At 37.1% G+C, this 18,071-nt stretch overlaps 1 long non-coding RNA gene across 12 annotated transcripts in view; it reads right to left on the bottom strand.

Moving 5' to 3' along the window:
• The window catches only part of LOC140697700 (uncharacterized), a 71,825-nt gene that overhangs the window by 25,485 nt on the left and 28,269 nt on the right, over positions 1 to 18,071 (bottom strand). For 11 of the 12 annotated variants that reach the window (XR_012074932.1, XR_012074931.1, XR_012074936.1 and 8 more), the window contains 3 exons: positions 9,887 to 9,952; positions 3,651 to 3,782; positions 2,180 to 2,362 (listed from right to left, as the gene is read on the bottom strand). This is a non-coding gene — a long non-coding RNA (uncharacterized lncRNA). The remainder of the gene's footprint in view (positions 1 to 2,179; positions 2,363 to 3,650; positions 3,783 to 9,886; positions 9,953 to 18,071) is intronic. The other variant, XR_012074930.1, reaches the window with a different exon arrangement.

The following is an 18,071-nucleotide window of genomic DNA, read 5'->3' as shown; positions in this document are numbered from 1 at the left end:
AAAGTGAAGATTTGACAACACTGTACTTGTGGTACAACACAGCTGTGATTCCATGAGCTCAGCGGAGAGAAGGAGTTGGGGGCATCTGTCATAGCAAAAGCACGCTTTGTAACAAACAACAATTTAGCAGACGTCCAAAGTGCTGCAGAACAGAGGCTACAAAGAAAATGGTCTGTCAGGAGTGAAAGGGTCATGGTGTCTGTCTGGGGGATGTTAAAGGGTTCACCAGCATCTTATGAAATGAAACTCTGTGCCAGGGAAGGGTCACCACACCCTACTCTCCTTTTATAAACAAGCTGGCTTATATATGGTCAGTAAGTAAACAGCTAGGGGGAGAAAAGATCATTCTTTGGAACCTAAAAATACGACACCTTTTTTTGTGTATCTGAGGTAACCTTGAAGATAGACGACTACAGACCCTTTGTGTATTATATGTAACAGAAGTTCGTACATTTGAAAGGATTTCTTCCCTGCTGCCTCTTCTTATTGGATAAGGCTTTAAAAAAAAAATCAAACGATTCTTAAGACATAACTAATTTTCTGATGCTAGACCCTAAGATCTCTATCACAAAAGGATTCTCTTTTATTTTGTCCTGAACGTGATGGCTCTTTGTGTTCCCAAATAGTACAGGGGATGCTTTCCAATAGCTGTTTCCTCCCCAGTCACATTCAGACCTGCAGAAGCCATTTGTACAACACGTGAGACCCAAAGCATGTTAAGCATTGGAACAGTTCTACTGCACTGTGTTTCCGCAGAACCGAAATGATCTTGGATCTTAATGTTGCATACCTTTGAACTGCGGGGCTCAGCCACATAAATAGATCAGCACATGATTCTAAAAAGCAGAAATGTTAACATGTGATTTGTGTGTTTTGACTTCAGCAGTCTCCAAAAAGCGTTAAGTTACTTTCATGCTTTTATTTTGTGATTAACATAACGGCAATTACAGTTTCCTCAAAAAAATCAATTTACGTCAAAATTCAATTTTTTTCTCACTTTTAACATGAACAATAGATGTAATTTAAGATCACAATAAACTGAAATGACGTATTTCAAATTTCATGGAAGTTGTGTGAAGACAATTATATATTGACTTTTTTTTAACTCCTTAAAATCTTTCTTTTGATTGGGGCTGTCTTAGCACTGATTTTTTTTCTCCTTCTGTTTCTATTTATTTTTCTCTTGACTCCTGACTCCTCTTTTGGAGACCTTCCCCCCTGTCCAGGGTACGAGGTTTCTCTGTTGAGTGCACACTCTTTTCCTGGTACAGTTTCTCCGCTGTACGGTGTCATCATCCTGGTTTGGTGGCCTCATCATCCAATTATCTGTCCATTGATCCAGTTCCTCCTCGATCAGACTTCCAGAGTCTCTGCTGCACAACAGCTGCCTGGTGGGTCAGACTACGCAGCCCGGGTTGTTTTCTATAGAAAGTTCTTCACTTCACTCGGTTCCTGTATACAGTCGGCCACCCTCAAAACGCTGAGCTGTTCTCACTGGGCGGTTCCCGAACCCTGGTGTTTCTGTGTCCTTGACGCCTCACCCTGCCATTCCTTGTCCTCTCATGCCTGGAGTATTTTCACTTGGACTCCCTGTCTGAGCTTTCTCAACTTTGATTGGTATAAAATGTTTCAGAACAAAAATTTCTTTTCTCTCTGGTGTGTTTGCAACCTACTTTGCTTCAGATTCTTTCATCAGATGTTTCTCATCTTTAGCTTTACCTTTAATTTATCCATATGTAATTTTTAGGGCAAAGCTCCCAGATTCCCGCTACTTAAATTTCTTCATTGTGCTACTTGCACCTTTTCTGTATAGCCTCGCCCACTGTCAGTGACATTCCTTCCACAGATTTACTTCCAAATGTGTTTAACTTCTTTTGCTCTATTCCCAAATGTACTCCCTTCCTTTTCTTTGCCAAACCCACACCTATACAGGGTGGTGGTTTAGAGCTTGGGTGCTGGGGCCAGATTGCCTGGCTTCCAATTCTGTCTCCACCATTTAGCTGTTTCATGTTGTGCAGGACACAATCTCTTTGAGCCCCAGTTTATTCATCTATAACAGGGGAATGATAACAACGGACTTTATTTAATAAGGCTGTTGTGAGGACTGAATGAGGTTATACACATGAAGTGCCAAGAATGGGTCTTAACAGAGTGAGCACTACAGAGTGTTAGTTCTTACCATTCACTCATGTTCAGTGTTTCGCTGGTCTTCAGTCTAAGGGTGCATCTGTCTCCCCAGTCCCTTTTGTTTTCATTCTCTGAGGACCTAACACACAATTCTGCACATAAGAGTTGCTCAACAAGTATTCATTGAAATAACCTAGACAGTGTTGGGAGACAGCTGAATTTCCTTGTCAGTTGCCTGAGAAAAGAACAGTTATATGTCACTGTCGTATGTCATATGTTTTCTACTGTGTCCCTGGCCCCAGTGCTCAAAAAATATTTGTTATAAATGATTAACTAAATGAATGAATGAATTGTCAAATTTCTCCAAGTTTAACTTAGAAAACTCTTAAGTCACAAAGAAATAATATAATTTATTTTTAAACTAAAAATAATTTTTATTATTAGTAGTAATAGTATATATAATATATAATATAAAAATGTATTAAAATATATACACATACTAAATAGGCATATGTACTATATATATCTGGTAAGTATATATATAGTAAACCTATATACATATAATTTATATATATGTATATACTTTTGAAATTTTTAATAAAGATAAAACACACAATCCCATAATCTAAAATATCTATTTAGTGTATATATTTTTTTCAGATATTTTCCTGCACATCTATGTGTAGATTTTTTTAAAGTGTGTAGATTTTTAAAAAATAAAATCAGATCATACTGTACCCAATATTTTATAAGCTCTATGATTTTGTTCATTTAAAACTAGAGTGTGAATTAGATGTCTACTCTATAATGAACACCAAAAGTGGGTTAAAAAGGTCATCAGGGCCTTTTTTTTTTTTTCCTGTACATCTTCCCTTTCAGTTCCACTTTCTTAGCTCTATGATGCCTACTTTGAAATATTACAATCTAAAATGCAGTTTCCAAGGTTGGAGGGGACTGTCTGACTTATACTAGAACATGTTAGCCTTCCAGAAAATATGCTTAGTAACTTTGTTTTATCTACTACTTTGATTTTCCTTTTAAATTGATTCCTTAATATTTTACATGGATTTATAACTGAAATTCCCTATTGATTTTAGAACAAACACTGAAATTAAGGGCTTAATAACAGAGCATAAATGTGATACATACCTAGATAGATGTATTCAAGGAGATCAAAAGCATTTTTTTTCTATGCTGCAACTATACAGTTCAGCTGTATTGGGTAATTTCACCACTAGCTCTCTCTTCCTCTTAGTAAGTGTCAAGAGAGACCAAGGACGCTGTTGCTTCTTCCAAATTCCGTTTTTGTTTACAAGGGACTCTCAGTTTTAAAGGTCAGGGTAATGTCAAAATGGCTGAGCAAAGGGGCACAACAATTGATAGAAAAATGACCATGATGTAACCAAGAAGCCACCATTTCATTGTAAATAAGATAAAGTAGTAAAAAATGTGCTGAGTCAAAATAATAGTTTGGGCCATACTGATGAAATCCTCAAGTGGTAAGCCTTTCAGTGAGCACACACCTTGGCCTGGCCTTGCTCAGTCAGGTCTGGGAGAGCCTCAGATCTGGGCTGTGAACCAGGAAGTGTCAGGTTGTCAGTAAGCTATCTTTGCTTTCACAAATATTTACGAATCACCACCTCTCCTCTTCATTGCTATAGAAATGAAAAAAACAAAGGAGAAAACAATTAAAAAAGGAACATGAATTTCAGTTCCAGGTTTATGAAATGTGATAGATAAGGAATTATAATTATAATTAAGGGAACTTTTTTGTTTTATTTAAAAACAGTAGGATTTCTTTTACTCTCCTGATCCTCTCAAACAGCATAGCAAGTAAATATTTAACAAAAGCTCAAGGTAAAAGGAATGACTTCAGTAGAATCTATAAGTGAAATGTATATAAATATCCAGTTTACTTCACAAGTTTAGTTGAATTTTAAGTCTGCAGGCTAAGAGCATGGAAGGTGAGGGAAAAGTAATAATATATATCATATTAAGGCTTATTGAAGTAATTTAGTTATGATAGAGATGAATAATAATATTTAATGAAATGGCAAAGATAAGTAACCCTGCAGAAATGGACAATTTCTATAAGGTCCCTACTTAGTGTACCTTTAAACTATACCTTTAAACAAACAAACAAAAATTACAATGTATATACTGATCAGAGTGTTCTCCTAAGAGTTTGAATAGTTGTGTCATGTTTTGTTAGTCCAACAGTTAATATTATGCTCAAGTCAGAGATATTTCATTCTTCCAAAGGTTTTGTAAAATGAGTGTTTGTTTAGTAATGCCTCTATAGCTACTGGTAGAAAGGTTCATTTTTGTGACATTAAATCTTATTTACTTAGAGTTTGTCTTCTAAATGTGTAATGTCTAAAGAGAATGACAATCTGAAAGGACAGTGCTGCTTCAGCTGGTCAGTTTCATTTCTCTCTCTCTTAAATCTGTCTTTGGCTTATGCAATACCAACAGAATAGAGTGATTTCTAAAGTATTTATTTACTTTGTAAAGGTACTAATTTTCCAACAGACTTTTCATATATCAGGTCCTTGGGAATCAAACCTTATCTGTCTCTCTTTTTTCCTTCTCCCTGCCCTCTCTTGTTTGGTAAAACTTGTAAATTGTTTCATTGACCTTGAACATTGTGTTCACATCCTTTGAAGGAAGACGGGTATGAAATGTTTTTCAAATTACTGTATTACAAAAGAAAGAGTGCCTGAGACCATGTTTTGGGTAATAATACTTCTCAGGCTTCCTATTTGGCAATGCACAGATAACCAGAATATTACAGCTAGGTGGAAAGACTTTTAATGATACCTTCAAAACCCTGATTTACTAGAATTAGAGGAGATTTAACATAGTTCTGCTCTGAACCCAGACAAAATATTATCAAATGATTTTTTCTTGATATAAATATAATATAGAAGGTCAATGCAAAAATTTGTGGAAAATAACAACTACTTCTGTGCATTCTTATCTAGCTTAAAATATAAAACATTATCCTGGTCTATATATAGTTTAGTTTTGTATGTTTTTTCAAGTTGATATAAATGGGAGTCGTGATAATAATTCCACCAGCAGTGTTTACGTTCTGATTGTTCCACATACTTGTCAACATTCGATACTGATGGACTTTAAAATTTTGCTTTTCTGGTGTTTGGAAATGGTATTTTGTGATTTTAATTAGCATTTCCTTGATAACTAACAAGATTGAATATCTTTCTGTATTCTTTTATGATACATTCTTGTTTCCTTTTCAGTGATGCCTATTTTTCTTTTGGGTTATTTGTATTCTTCTTAAAATATACAGAAATTTTTCATGTATTTTGGATTATAATTCTTTGTCAGTTATGCTTTGCAAATAGCTTTTCTCGGTCAAGCTTAACATTTTCACATCCTTTGTCATATATATTTTGGAGGTCTTATCTACAATCTGCAAGTGAATAAACTTAAGTGTATAGAATTATATACATACAGACCCATATAGCCATCACCTAAATCAGTATATAAAGTGTAGTACTCCAAGACTACAGTTAACCTCCATTAAAAATAAATAAATAAATCTAATTACCTCCCCCAGCCAAAAAAACCAAAGAATTCAAAAAGAAAAAAAAAGAAGTGCTAGTGTCTTTTGCTCATTTTTGGAGGGAGATTGTCAGTCTATCTGATTTTGATTTGTATTTCTTTATGTATTATGGATTCAAGTCCATTGTCAGACATATGTAATAGCTACTTTTGGTATGACTTACCCTTTCCTCTCTACATGTTGTCTTTTGATAAACAGAAGTTCTTAAGTTTTAATGAAGTCCAATTAAAGAAAAATTTTTGATGGTAAATGTTTTTTAATGAAACCCTTTAGAAAATATTCCAAGTTGTAATCTCCCAGCCTCTCCCTAGAAGTAACCACTATCCTGATTTTTTAAATAATCAGATATTTATTTTTCTTTCAGTTTCCATACTAAGATATGCCATCCTAAATGATGTAGTTTTGCCTGCTTTTGAACTTTATATGAATGGAATCTTTATGCATTGTTCTGTCATGTTTCTTTTAGTTGATGTTATGTTTTTGTGATTCATCCATGTTGTTTTATCTTTTTAAAAAAAAATTAGATTTTTCTAATTTTTTTTTTCCCCAGAAGCTTAGACGTTTAATTGATTTGCCTGTTTATTTTGTGTAGCAACTTTACTGAACTTTCTAACTATAGTTTATCTGTAAATTCTTTTGGATTTTTTTTTCTATAGATGATTGTATCATCAGCAAATTATGAAAGTCTAGTTTTTCCATTACAATCCTTATACCTTGTATATGCAGTCAACATTTTCATTCATTTCTGCTTTATTGTGCTGGCTAGGACTTCCAGAACAATGTTAAATAGGTCTAAGAGTAGTAAATATGCGTATTTGTTTCTAGTTTTAAAAGAATCTCCATTGCTTATGATGTTTATTATATTTTTTGTAGATATATTTTAGTAGGATAAGGTTTCCCTTTTTCCATTTTGATATGACCATTTAAACAAATCATGAATGGAATGAACTTACTCAAGTGCTTTTTCTGCATTTATTGAGATAGTCATATAGTTTTTCCCTTTAATCTGTTAATGTGGTAAATAAAATTACGTTTTCAAACATTAAACTATTTTTTTCCTGTGGTAAACCTAACTTGAACTTTATATAGTACCTTTTATATTCATTGTCAAAAGTAGATTTATAGTGAAGCTAAGAAAATTGAATCTTCAGGACCCCACCCTTGTCCAAGTATATATGTGTATTTCTGCTCCCAAATGATTCCATTTTAATTTTATTCTAGGATTGTAAGATTGTTTAAATGTCATTTAGGGCAAGATTTATCTTTTTTTTTCCCCAAAAATTTTCTTGGAGGTTTGATTACATTTTCACTTTTAGATATAGTTTTAAGTCAACTGATTCAACTTTTTTTTTTTTAAGATCCTCTGGGCTTTTGATTGAGTTTATATTAAATTTATGGTTGAATCTGGGAAGAACTGACATCTATACAATCTGGCCATGGTGGACTAAAAGGGACCGGATTTACCCCTTGCCTTAGACAACTAAAAGCAGGACAAAATATATAAAACAATGATTTTCAGACATTAGACAACAGACAGTGCAGAACTGTGACCCTTAAGAGAGGGAAATAAATGAGGAAGGGCCTGCAAATGCCCCAGTTTGCTACCTGTAGAGAATTTCAGGTGACAAGGCAGTGGGGGGAGAACCCAGACAGAGCCTGATGGGTGGACTAGCTAAATATCTCAGAATTCAGGGATTCCAAGGCCGCTAGAATTCACAAGGCAGAGTACCAGAGGAAAGAACTGAAGAGAGCTCTGGAGTTCCACAGAGGGTTCTCCTCAAATCTGCTGCTGAGTAATGATCGGCATGCACGTGTGAGGAAAGCTGCCTAAGGACAGGGAAGGAACTTCATGAAAATATCAAGCAAACAATGCCTAAACCTCATACAGGGCTGAGGACAGTTTGTGTTCTCGCCGTCCTGTGAGGAAAGGCCTAACACACAGGGTATCAAGGGGAATACTCACAAGGAGTACTCGGTGGTAGGACAAATTAGTCCTATACCACCAAGCTGTTCTGGTCCTACCTGAAAAGCAAGCATCAAAAGACTCTTTCCAAGTAACTTAACCATGTCCCAGAGCAATACTGAGAATATTTATAAGAATACAAAAGCATCCAGGACTCAGCAAAGCAAAATTCACAAATCAGGCACCGATTTAAAAATTAACAGGCGTAACAAAAAAGCAAGAAAATGCAACTCATAATTGGAAAAAAACAATCAATTGAAATTAATCCAGAAATGACATAGATGAAAAATTAGTAGAAAGCACATTGAAATGCTATTGAAAATATACTCCATATATTCAATAAGGTAGGAAAGCATGAACTTTATAAAAAGAGAAAAGATATTCTAAAAATCACAAATCAAGCTTTAGAGATGAAAATAGTGGCTAGGGTTAACAGCATGTTAGAAATTGCAGAGCAAAAGACTAGGGAACTTGAAGATACTGCCATAAAAACTATCCAAACTGAAACAAAGTGAAGATAAAGCATTAATGGGGGCAGAGGTGGAACAATTTATAGAGGCGAAATGTATGTCTAATTAGAGTCCCAGAAGGAGAAGTGGACCAAGTGGGGTCCAAAAAAGGTGCCCGGAGAAACAATGTCTGGACGCCCCTGCCCAGCGATGAGAGGCTGGGGGGTTACGTGCGTGCGTCGCGCCGGGAGCGCGGGGAGCGCGGGGCGGGGCGCGGCAGGTGCGCGGAGGAGCAATGGCGGCGGCCTGAACTCACCTAGCAGCGCGGTGGTTTCCGGCCTGGTCAGGCTCGGGGTTCTGTGAGTGAACAGTAAGTACGGGCCAGAGAGCCCAAAGAGGCGCGAGAGAGGGAATGAGGGGCTGGGGGATGCCGGCACCACCGGGCTTGGTGACCTGGTTGTGAGGGGCAGGGGCTGGCATGAGGTGAGGGGCGGCTGTGAGGGTCTCAGGTAAGCGGAGCAGGGGAGCCGGGAGTGAGCTGGCTGAGTAAAGAGCTGAGTTGTATGAGAGGCGGGGATGCTTTATGAGTATGAGAGGCCAAATGGAAGGGACTGTGAACACGCTTTTCTGAGGGGCTGGGGCTCCTGTGGACAGGAGTGAGGGACAGCCCTGGCACCAGGGTGAGGGGCTGGGGCCTGTGCGTGGTCGGGGTGGGGGTGGGGGGACGAGGGGGAGGACAGGGCGAAGGCGAGAGCATGCCGCTGGTGGTGAACTGGGAGGGAGTTGAGGGTAGGGCATGGAGGAAGGAATGCGGCTTGTGAGACTTGGGTCAGGGTGAGAGGTTGGTTCTGAAGCCTCCTTCAACGGAGTGTCCTGCCTAGTGAGAGCAATAGTTTTGGATTGAGTAGCACAACTTGGGTACAAGTGTTGTGCACTTGGCTGTCTCCTGCATGGGCTCTGCCTATTTTGGAGGACCGAAAAAAGAAGGCAGCATGGGCAACAATAACAATGATAATGAAAATCATTTGTGAGGCTTAGTCTTCAGCTGGAGTCATCATTGGCATCCCTTGTTCCCTCAAGTTCCTCCTTGGGACTGCACACTGGAAGGTGGTCCCTCTCATAGAGATTTTTTGGCTGTTACTGCCTGTATTTGTTTTCTCTCCACCTGCTTCTGGGCACCCTTGCTTCGCTGCTGCTCCCTACCTGGCTGAGCTATGGGGCATTGATGGTTGGTCCTCTGTGTTGGGCTGACCACTTTCAGTTGCTAATTCTACTTATATGTAAATCACATGGTTTGTTACATACACTGCTGCATTTACACTCCCAAACAGGATGGGTTTTGCTCTCATTTTCTTACAATTAAAGTAAAAAAAAAAAAGACTAATTTGTTTATAATAAACTACTCATATTTAAAACATAAAAAAATTATGTCTGAAAAATTCCGAATTTGATAAACGTTATAAATCTAGAGATCCAAGTTCAATTAACACAAAGAACAAGAAACACGAAGAAAACTTCACCAATGCCTATCACAATCAAATTGTTTAAAACTGATGATTAAAAAAATCTTAAAAGTGGTAAAAAAAAAACCAACATATAAACAATGTAAGCAGAATATAGTTGGGCAATGTCTCTAAAGTACTGAAAAAATAATTCATCAACATAGAATTCCATGCCTGCGAAATTATCTTTCAAAAATAAAGGCAAAATAAGGACGTCTTCAAACAAGCTAAACAAGTTTACTACCAGCAGACTTACAGTATAAGAAATGTTCATTGAAGCCCTTCAGACAGAAAGAAAATGATCCCAGGTGTAAGTCTGGATCTACACAAAGGAATGAAGAACACCAGAAAGAGTTAATAGGTACATAAACATAAATATTGTTTAAACAAATCTCTTGAAGTGATAATTGAATGCTTAAAGCTAAAATAATAACAATATATTGTGAGTTTTATAACAACAACACATGTAGCTTATACAATATATAAAACAACAGCACAAAGCCTGGGAGAGGGTGATTAGACATACACAGCTGGGAGATTCTTATACTATTTGTGAAGTGGTAGACAATATGAAGACTTTTTCTCCAGGATCACTGCTTATTTTTATATATTTTCATGTTTTCTTTTATGTCCTTCATACGTAGGATGATTTTTTTACATATGCCTTGCAAATTTTATATTAGATTTAATTTTTAATTCAACTTTAATTTTTATCAAATACATGTACATAATTTGTCGTATGCTATTACAAAAATAGTATTCTTCCAGCTTTCTCCAGCTCCATTTTTTATTCCACTACCACAGATGTTTTCCAATCCTTATTTCTGATATTTATCTTTATATTTCTAGTATCATTCTTGTACTTCTATTTTTAAGTTTTAAATTTATTTTATTTCCTACTTATTTCATGCTTTAGAAGAGAATTTAGCTCTCTTACATTACCCCCACACATACTTCTCCATCCCCACATACTCCTATTTGTTACACCATATTTTTTTTTGCTAAGTAAAATGTTCAGTGTCAATATTAATATGACTGTAAAAACTTTATTCCCAGATAAGCTATACAATATACTATAATTACATTTCCTTTCTTGTACAACTTTATTTTTTTCTTTTTTGCTGAGTTTTTTGTGTACCTATCACTAATTGAGCCTAAGACCTCCCAAGAAAACTACAAAATCTATTTCAATATGGTCAAGTAAAGTAATATGTATATTTTATTTTTTCTTTTAAAAATCTTAGGGACTGCTTCTTGTTCTTGCTGTTATGGTGGTAGTCATTTAACAACTTTACAGAAGGGGACTGCCCTCTTGGCCTGATTTGTAAGTGACCGTAGTAAGCAGAGATTGTCTGCTAACTAAGCTAATCTACAATGGACATGTAGTGTGAGACAGAAGTTAATCTTTGATATTCTAATTCACTGAGGGCTTTTTGGAGTTGTTTATTGCTGCAGCATAACTTAGCCTGTCCTGACTGTTACAGTATTCCTTTAGCTAAATATAAGTGCTGAACTTCAGTCATCCCATGTTTTGCCTCTGCCATCAATCTAGGATGTCCTTTGACCTCTTCCTTTTCTTGCATCCCTGTTTTTGGAATAGCAAGTCTTCCTCTTTCTTATTTTACTCTATTGTTTTGGTGGCACACATTCTTCAGTAGCTTCCTTAGAAAGACTTGTGGAAAGTAAAGTTTTTGAGACTCTAAATGTCTGAAATATGTCACACTAGATATGATTCGTAACTTGGCTGAATTCAGGTATTTATGTTAGCAATATTTACCCTTCAAAATTAAGATGTTAATTCTTTAATTACTTGGTAAAAGTGTTATTATATGAAATCCAGTGCCATTTTAATGTAACCTATTTTCCTTTCTGTGAGTTTGAAGAATCTTCTCTTTGTCCTGAGTGCTCTGAAATTTCACAGCAGTGTGCCTTGGTGTGCCTTTGTGCTTTGTAGTTGAATCTGGAAACCATGTACATCAGTTCTAGAAATTTTCTCATATTGTTTCTTCAGTAATGTCCTCCCCACCATTTTCTTGGAGCTTTCTCTTTAGAATTCCTGTTATTCAGATGCTGGATCTCCTAGATTGATCCTCTAATTATTTTATCTTTTCTCTACCATTTTTAAGTCCTTTATCTTTTTGTTTTAGTTTCTTGGATATTTTCTCAGCCTTATCTTCCAACTATCTTCTTGGTTTTTCTTTGTTTTGTTTTCCATATATACTTTAAAATTTCCAGAGCTCTTTTGTGTTCTCTGTTGTCTTCATTTTTTCCTTTTCCCCCTTCTTTCCTTCCTTCTGTCCCTCCTTTACTTTCTTCCCTCTCTCTAGTTTTTTAAAAAATCTTTTATTGTTCAGAAGAACAATAAAAGATTTTTTTCCCTCTGTGCTTGTTTATCTCGATCTTGTTAGAGATTTTAACCAAATGTCTAAGGATCCTTGGCTAGTCATTCATATTGTGAGTGAGTCGCTAAAACGCTAATTGGAATTTCCAGGAACATGGGTTTTACCATTAAGATTTTTTGTTGTAGAATTCTGGTAGGTCCTATACAGCACATTTATTTAAGAACATTTATTCTCATTATTAGCTGGCTAAGATGAAATTTAAAAAAAAAAAGAATGGATTGTATTTCAAAAATGCTTTCTTGGCATCTGCTGAAATCATCATATACTCTTTAACCTTTAATCTGTTAATGTAGTTTCCTAATGGTAGGGTTTCTAACAGTGGTATTTCAGAAGGGTTTTGTTGCCCTTCTCCAAGGAGAAGCTAAAAATTTCTGCTTTTTAAGGAAGGGGAAGCTGGGGTGGGAAGGCTGACAGTGCTGTTCATGCTGCCCCTGTTTAGGGCTGGTGTTGTACCCTCTGTGCTCTGTGCAATGCAGAAGTTAACATGTTCCTTTTCAAAACAAGGATTTGACCTAGAAAGACAATGACATATTTTAAGGAGTCAACTAAGTTTGTTGTTATTCTTAGACATTTTGTGTTTAATACAGTTTTTGCTTTATGAACAGCCCATATGGCATTAAATCCCCTTACTAGCATGACATCTAAGGCATTGCATTTGACACATTTTAAGCATAAGAAAGCGTATTTACAAGATGTTTTTTCAATGAGCTCCTCATCTGTGGTTTAGCTACTTTCCTTACCACAGCATAGCTTTCCTCTTACTCTTTATCATCACATGGCAATCAAAAGACCAAGACTTTTTTTCCTTCTGCTGTATCTTAGTCTTTCACCTACTTCCCCAAAGAAGAAGGAAGAGTAAGAGTCCTGTTCTAATCATTAGCATCAGCTGTGAAGGAGTGTCTGAGTTGCCCAATATGCCAAGGGATATTTAGCTCAGATTTTTCCTTAAGCATTAAGGTAACAAATTTTATGCAGAAGTCCCAGAAATTATTGGTAGATTGAAAAAATGAAAGGCAGCCTAAAGGTATCATGGAGGAGGCTGAGACCTGGGAACTAAGCCAGGAGGTGTTCTGCTCCCTTTTCACTCACTAACAAGTCACTAGCCTCCCTAAACCCTCGTTTCTTCATTTGTAAAATAAGGAGGCTTGCCTTCACTAGATCGTCTCTGTGGTCTTTTTGGGCTCTAACATTCTTGTGTACTTGAAACAATAACAACTCTAGAAAATATTCAATAAATGGACATATGCACTTCATCGTTTAGTTAAATGTAAACTTCATTCATATTTCAGAATTGAGTATTTTTCCTTTTTGTTAAGGAACACTTTTGTTTTAAATATATGAAACAGAAGGCTTCCCGAGAACCCAAAAATATGCCCATAGCAGGCAGAATAATACCCCTCCACCCAACATGTACCAGTCCTAATCCCTGAAATCTGTTAATGTGTTACCTTACATGACAAAAGGACTTTACAGATGCCATTAAGTCAAGGGTTTTGAGATGGAGAGGTTATCCTGGATTATGCAGGCAGGCGAATCTAATCACAAGTGTCCTCATATGTTAAAGAAGGAGACAGAAGTCAGAAAGATGTAATGTGAGGACTGAACCTGAGTTGCTGGCTTTGAAAATGGAGGAAGGGTACCATCAGCCAAGGAACGCAGGCAGCCCCCCCGGGCTAGAAAGCCAGCTAACGGGATTCTCCTCTAGAGCCCCCAAAGGGATGCAGCCCTGCTGAAACCTTGGTCTTTAGCCCTGTAAGACACATTTTACATTTCTGACCTCTAGAACTGTAAGATAATAATTTGTTTTGCTTTAAACCAATAAATTTGTGGTAATTTGTTAAAACAGCAATAGGAGACTATTATTTCTATGCATGTTGTTCACATAGTAGCAAACGCTGTTCTACCCAAGTAAACAAGAATTGTGCCATATTGAGTTATTTGTTTATATTATAGCTAAAGGAATAATTAGAAAATTAATTAATTATGCTCCTGTGTACCATTCTATTCCTAAGTTTAATTACTTCCTGGGACTATGTTTTATTCTTAGAATTTATAGAATGTTAGATCTGGAGAGAACAATAAATATGACTTAATGAAGTCTAGGTCTCTCTTTTTACAAGAGAAGAAATTGTGACCTATTGAGATTAAAGCCGTGAGTTTCTCCATAATCATCAGGCTAGTTGCCTATAACACAAACATGGAAATTGAGGACTTCTGGCTCCCAGTCTATCACTAGTTCCATTACGCCATACTTTTTCCAGTTGAAAGTATTAAGATGTGAAAATTTTTACTAAATCTTTTATTATGAAATATGGAGGAGTATGAAATTCAAATGGGCCTTGTGTAATTCAGCTCATTCTCACATGAGAAGCAGTGTAACAGAGTGAATCTGATCTAGGACCCCAGAGCGAGATTCCCTTTGTGCAGATCCCATCTCCAGTACCTCTTAGCAGTGTGACCCTCGACAAGTTACTTAACCTTTCTATGCTTTCATTTCCTTATCTGTAAAACGGAGATGGCAATACTACTGACCTCATAGGGTTGTGGGGAGATTTAAATACATTAATAACTATTAAGCTCCTAGAAAAGAGCCTGGAACAAATTCAGTACTAAATAATTGTGAGCAATTACTATTATGAGCAGTAGGCTATATGATAAAGACAGACTATTACAGTTAAACAAAATAATATTTTTATTAATATTTTAAAAATTATTTAGTAGAATTATTAATATTTGTTCCTGCTGTGGTTATTAGCCACCTCCTGTGGTGAAGGCAGGAACCGTTAATCCTAAAACAGGGGCCAAATGTTCTGGTAAATTGTCTGTAGACTGAAAGTCTTGTCCTCATCCATGCCATCAGACATTTTGTGGACAATTAGCACATGACTGTCATGAGTACCCTTGCTAATTAAAGTCACATTAATACCGAAGAACTGTACAATGACTAGTTCTATAAAGTCACTTCTGCAAGCTGCTTTGTTTCAAGAGCAAAGTGGCTGATGTTCTGTTTCGTTTCTTTCATAATGCTGAGCATGGGTATCTGGTAGACTTGCTTAGGTTGGCAAACTTGTGAGCAGAAGTGCTAGATTTGTATGCAGCTTCAAGAATGAGGCAGTTCAAAGCTAAAGTGAGTTAGGAAAGAAACAGGAAGTGAAAAAGTAGAATGGAAAGACATAGGTAGATAGAGGAAGAAAAAAGAGGAAGGAGGCAAGGAGCCATGAAAGAGCATGAAAGATAAATGAAAACACTTAAATGAAGAAGAGACTGGTAAGAGGCAGTTTAGGCAAAGAGGAGACACTGTTTTATTTGAAGTGCTTCTCAAATGTTAACGTGCGTCAGAATCACCCAGAGGACTTGTTAAAACAGTTTCCTGGGTCCCATCAGCAGAGATTCTGATCTAGTGGGTCAGTGTGGAGCCCGTAGTGCAGGTTCTGACAAGCTCAAAGGTGATACCGATGCTGCTGGTCTGAGGACACCTTGAGAACCTTTGGGTTAAGCCATATTCACACAAAATAAGTATAATTGTTTTCGGCATTGTTTTTATTGAGCTATATGTTACATACAGTAATTTGCACAGATATTAATGTTCTTGGTTTCCTAACATAAGCAGCTCCCTACTAGACCTGATAAAGATCTGCCTGTTCCCATATGCTGTCTCTGTCAAGGATACCAAGAGCCTTTTTTGAATAAAGTCCTAGTGGCCTGCTATTACTTTCCATCAGAATGATATAATAAAGTTCAGTTAGTTTGTTAGTGTTTTGAAGAAAAGCATATATCTCTGTAACATGGAATTGAATGCCAGTGAACCAGAAAACACCTGTACTGCTTTGATTACACCTGGAGTTTTCCTGGTCTCATCTAAACTATTGCTTGTTTTCTGTCTCTTATTTAATATCCCGTTTGAATGGAGGATATTTTGGTGTGTTATATGGCGTTCTCTCTCATCTCATCTCATCTCATCTCATTGATTAACATCGTTTACTGGATTTGTATAATAAATATTCTGAGGTGTTGGGCATGGAAGCTGTTGAGATTGAAATCCTTCAGCCATGCTTCTCAAACTTCATGTGCATCTGAATCCCTAGGGATCTTGTTAAAAATGCAGATTCTGATTCAGCAGGTCAGGTGTGGGGTTCTAAATTCTACATGTGTAACAAGCTCCCGGGTGTTACTGATGCTGACAGTTTATGCCTCACAATTTTGGTAGTAAGGCCCTGTATGTTGTGTGTAAGTGGTTCTCAGTAGTTTAGCGAGTATCGAATCAATGGAGGGTTTATTAGAACACAAATTTTTTTTTTGTCTCTGCCTCTGAGTGTCTGATTCAATGGAAGTGGGGCCTGAGAATTTGCATTTCAGAGTTCTCAGATGATGTTGGGGAATGTGCGGGGAACACATTTTGACAGCTACTATTCTATTGACGAGCCTCCTCATTTTGCTGTTGCTTACTGATTTGCTGGAAATTTACACTGCTGGTTGTTAACATCTGCCCTCAAATGTCTCTGACAAAGTCACCAATGGTCTCTTTGTTGACAAACCCAATGGACATCTCTCAGTGTTCACGTTACTTGGCTTCTCGGTGGCTTCTGACTGTTGTTGCTCCCCTCTTGATACCTTCATCTCTCTCGGTTACTGTAATAGAATTTTCTTTGTTTCCTTCTTACTTCTCTAACTCAGACTTTTTTCTGTATCAGATTCCTTTGTAAGTTTCTCTTTTATCCAGCCCTGTGTTTTAATCTCATAATTGTGCCTCACATCCGCCTTTAATCAATAAATCTTTTACCTAGGACCAAATCAATACTCTTCTAATTAATCTCTTTGCCTTGGTTTTGAGTCTCCAAGCCACCCTTCCCACCTCTACCAAAGTGATCTTTCTAAAATACAAGAGTGATGATAGTCTCACTGTGCTTAAAACCCTTAAGTAGCTTCCCATTTATTGTAGGATGCAATCCAAACTCTTTAGCTTGGCTAATGTGGCTCTCTATAATCTAGCTCTTATGTACTCTTTCCTTGTATCATGCCTACTTTGGAATCTTAGTGGACATACTTAAAAACAACCAATTTCCATAGAGGCTACGTGATTTCACACCTCCATAACTCTGTTCGTGCTCCTTTCTCTTCCAGGGTTTCCCTTCTTCCCATATCCATTTAACCAGCAGACATCTTCTCAGCTTTCATATGTCCCTCCTCTTTGATTGCTGGGTGACAATTCCAGGGAGCAGTGACCACTTTCTTGTGCCCACACATTATAATGACATCAGCAGTACTGTATTGTACTTCTTAGTTTATATGTCTGATTCTCTCTATTAGATTATAAAGCTCTTGAGAACAATGTTTTTTTCAATTCAGTGTCCCTGTGTATTGCTCTGTGCCTGATACATTGCCTGTCTGTTTTCTGAACAAATGAATGAGCAACAGAAACTGAGGAAGCAGCAACTGATCAAGACCGTGGGTAACTGTATTAGTTTCCTAAGTCTGCTGTAACAAACTACTGCAAATTTGGTGGCTTAAAACAACAGAACCCTTTCTCTCATAGTCCTGGAGGCCAGAAGTCTCAAATCAAGGTGTTAGCAGGGCTGCATACTCTATGGAGGCATTAGGAGAGATTCCTTCCTCTCTGTTTCCAAATGCTGGGGGCTCCAGCTGTTCCTTGGGTTGTGGCTGCGTCACTCCAAACTCTGTCTCCATTTTCCCTTTTTCTTTTCTTTCTCTCATAAGGGTGCTTGTTGTTGCTCTGGGGGCCAAACTGGGTAATCCAAGATAATCTCATCTCAAGACTCTTAATTTAATCTTCTAAGACTTTTTTTTTCCTCCTCCAAATAAGATCACATTCTCAAGTTCTAGTGGCTAAGACATGGACATAGCTTGTTGGGGGCCACCATTCAACCCACCACAGGCACTGTGAAAAAAATAAGGATGGTATTCATAAGTAGAAATAGGAGAAAGGCAGGAAATCCTCTTCTACCTTCTGGATCCCATGTCATAACAATGAATAGAAGGTGATAGACATGTACTCTGTTATTCCAGTTCTCTTCAAACCAG

This window comes from Vicugna pacos, chromosome 8 (assembly GCF_048564905.1).
Source record: "Vicugna pacos chromosome 8, VicPac4, whole genome shotgun sequence".
NCBI classification, from domain to species: domain Eukaryota; kingdom Metazoa; phylum Chordata; class Mammalia; order Artiodactyla; family Camelidae; genus Vicugna; species Vicugna pacos.
The sequence above is the reverse complement of the archived record's forward strand: the minus strand, read 5'-3'. Positions and strand labels throughout refer to the sequence as shown.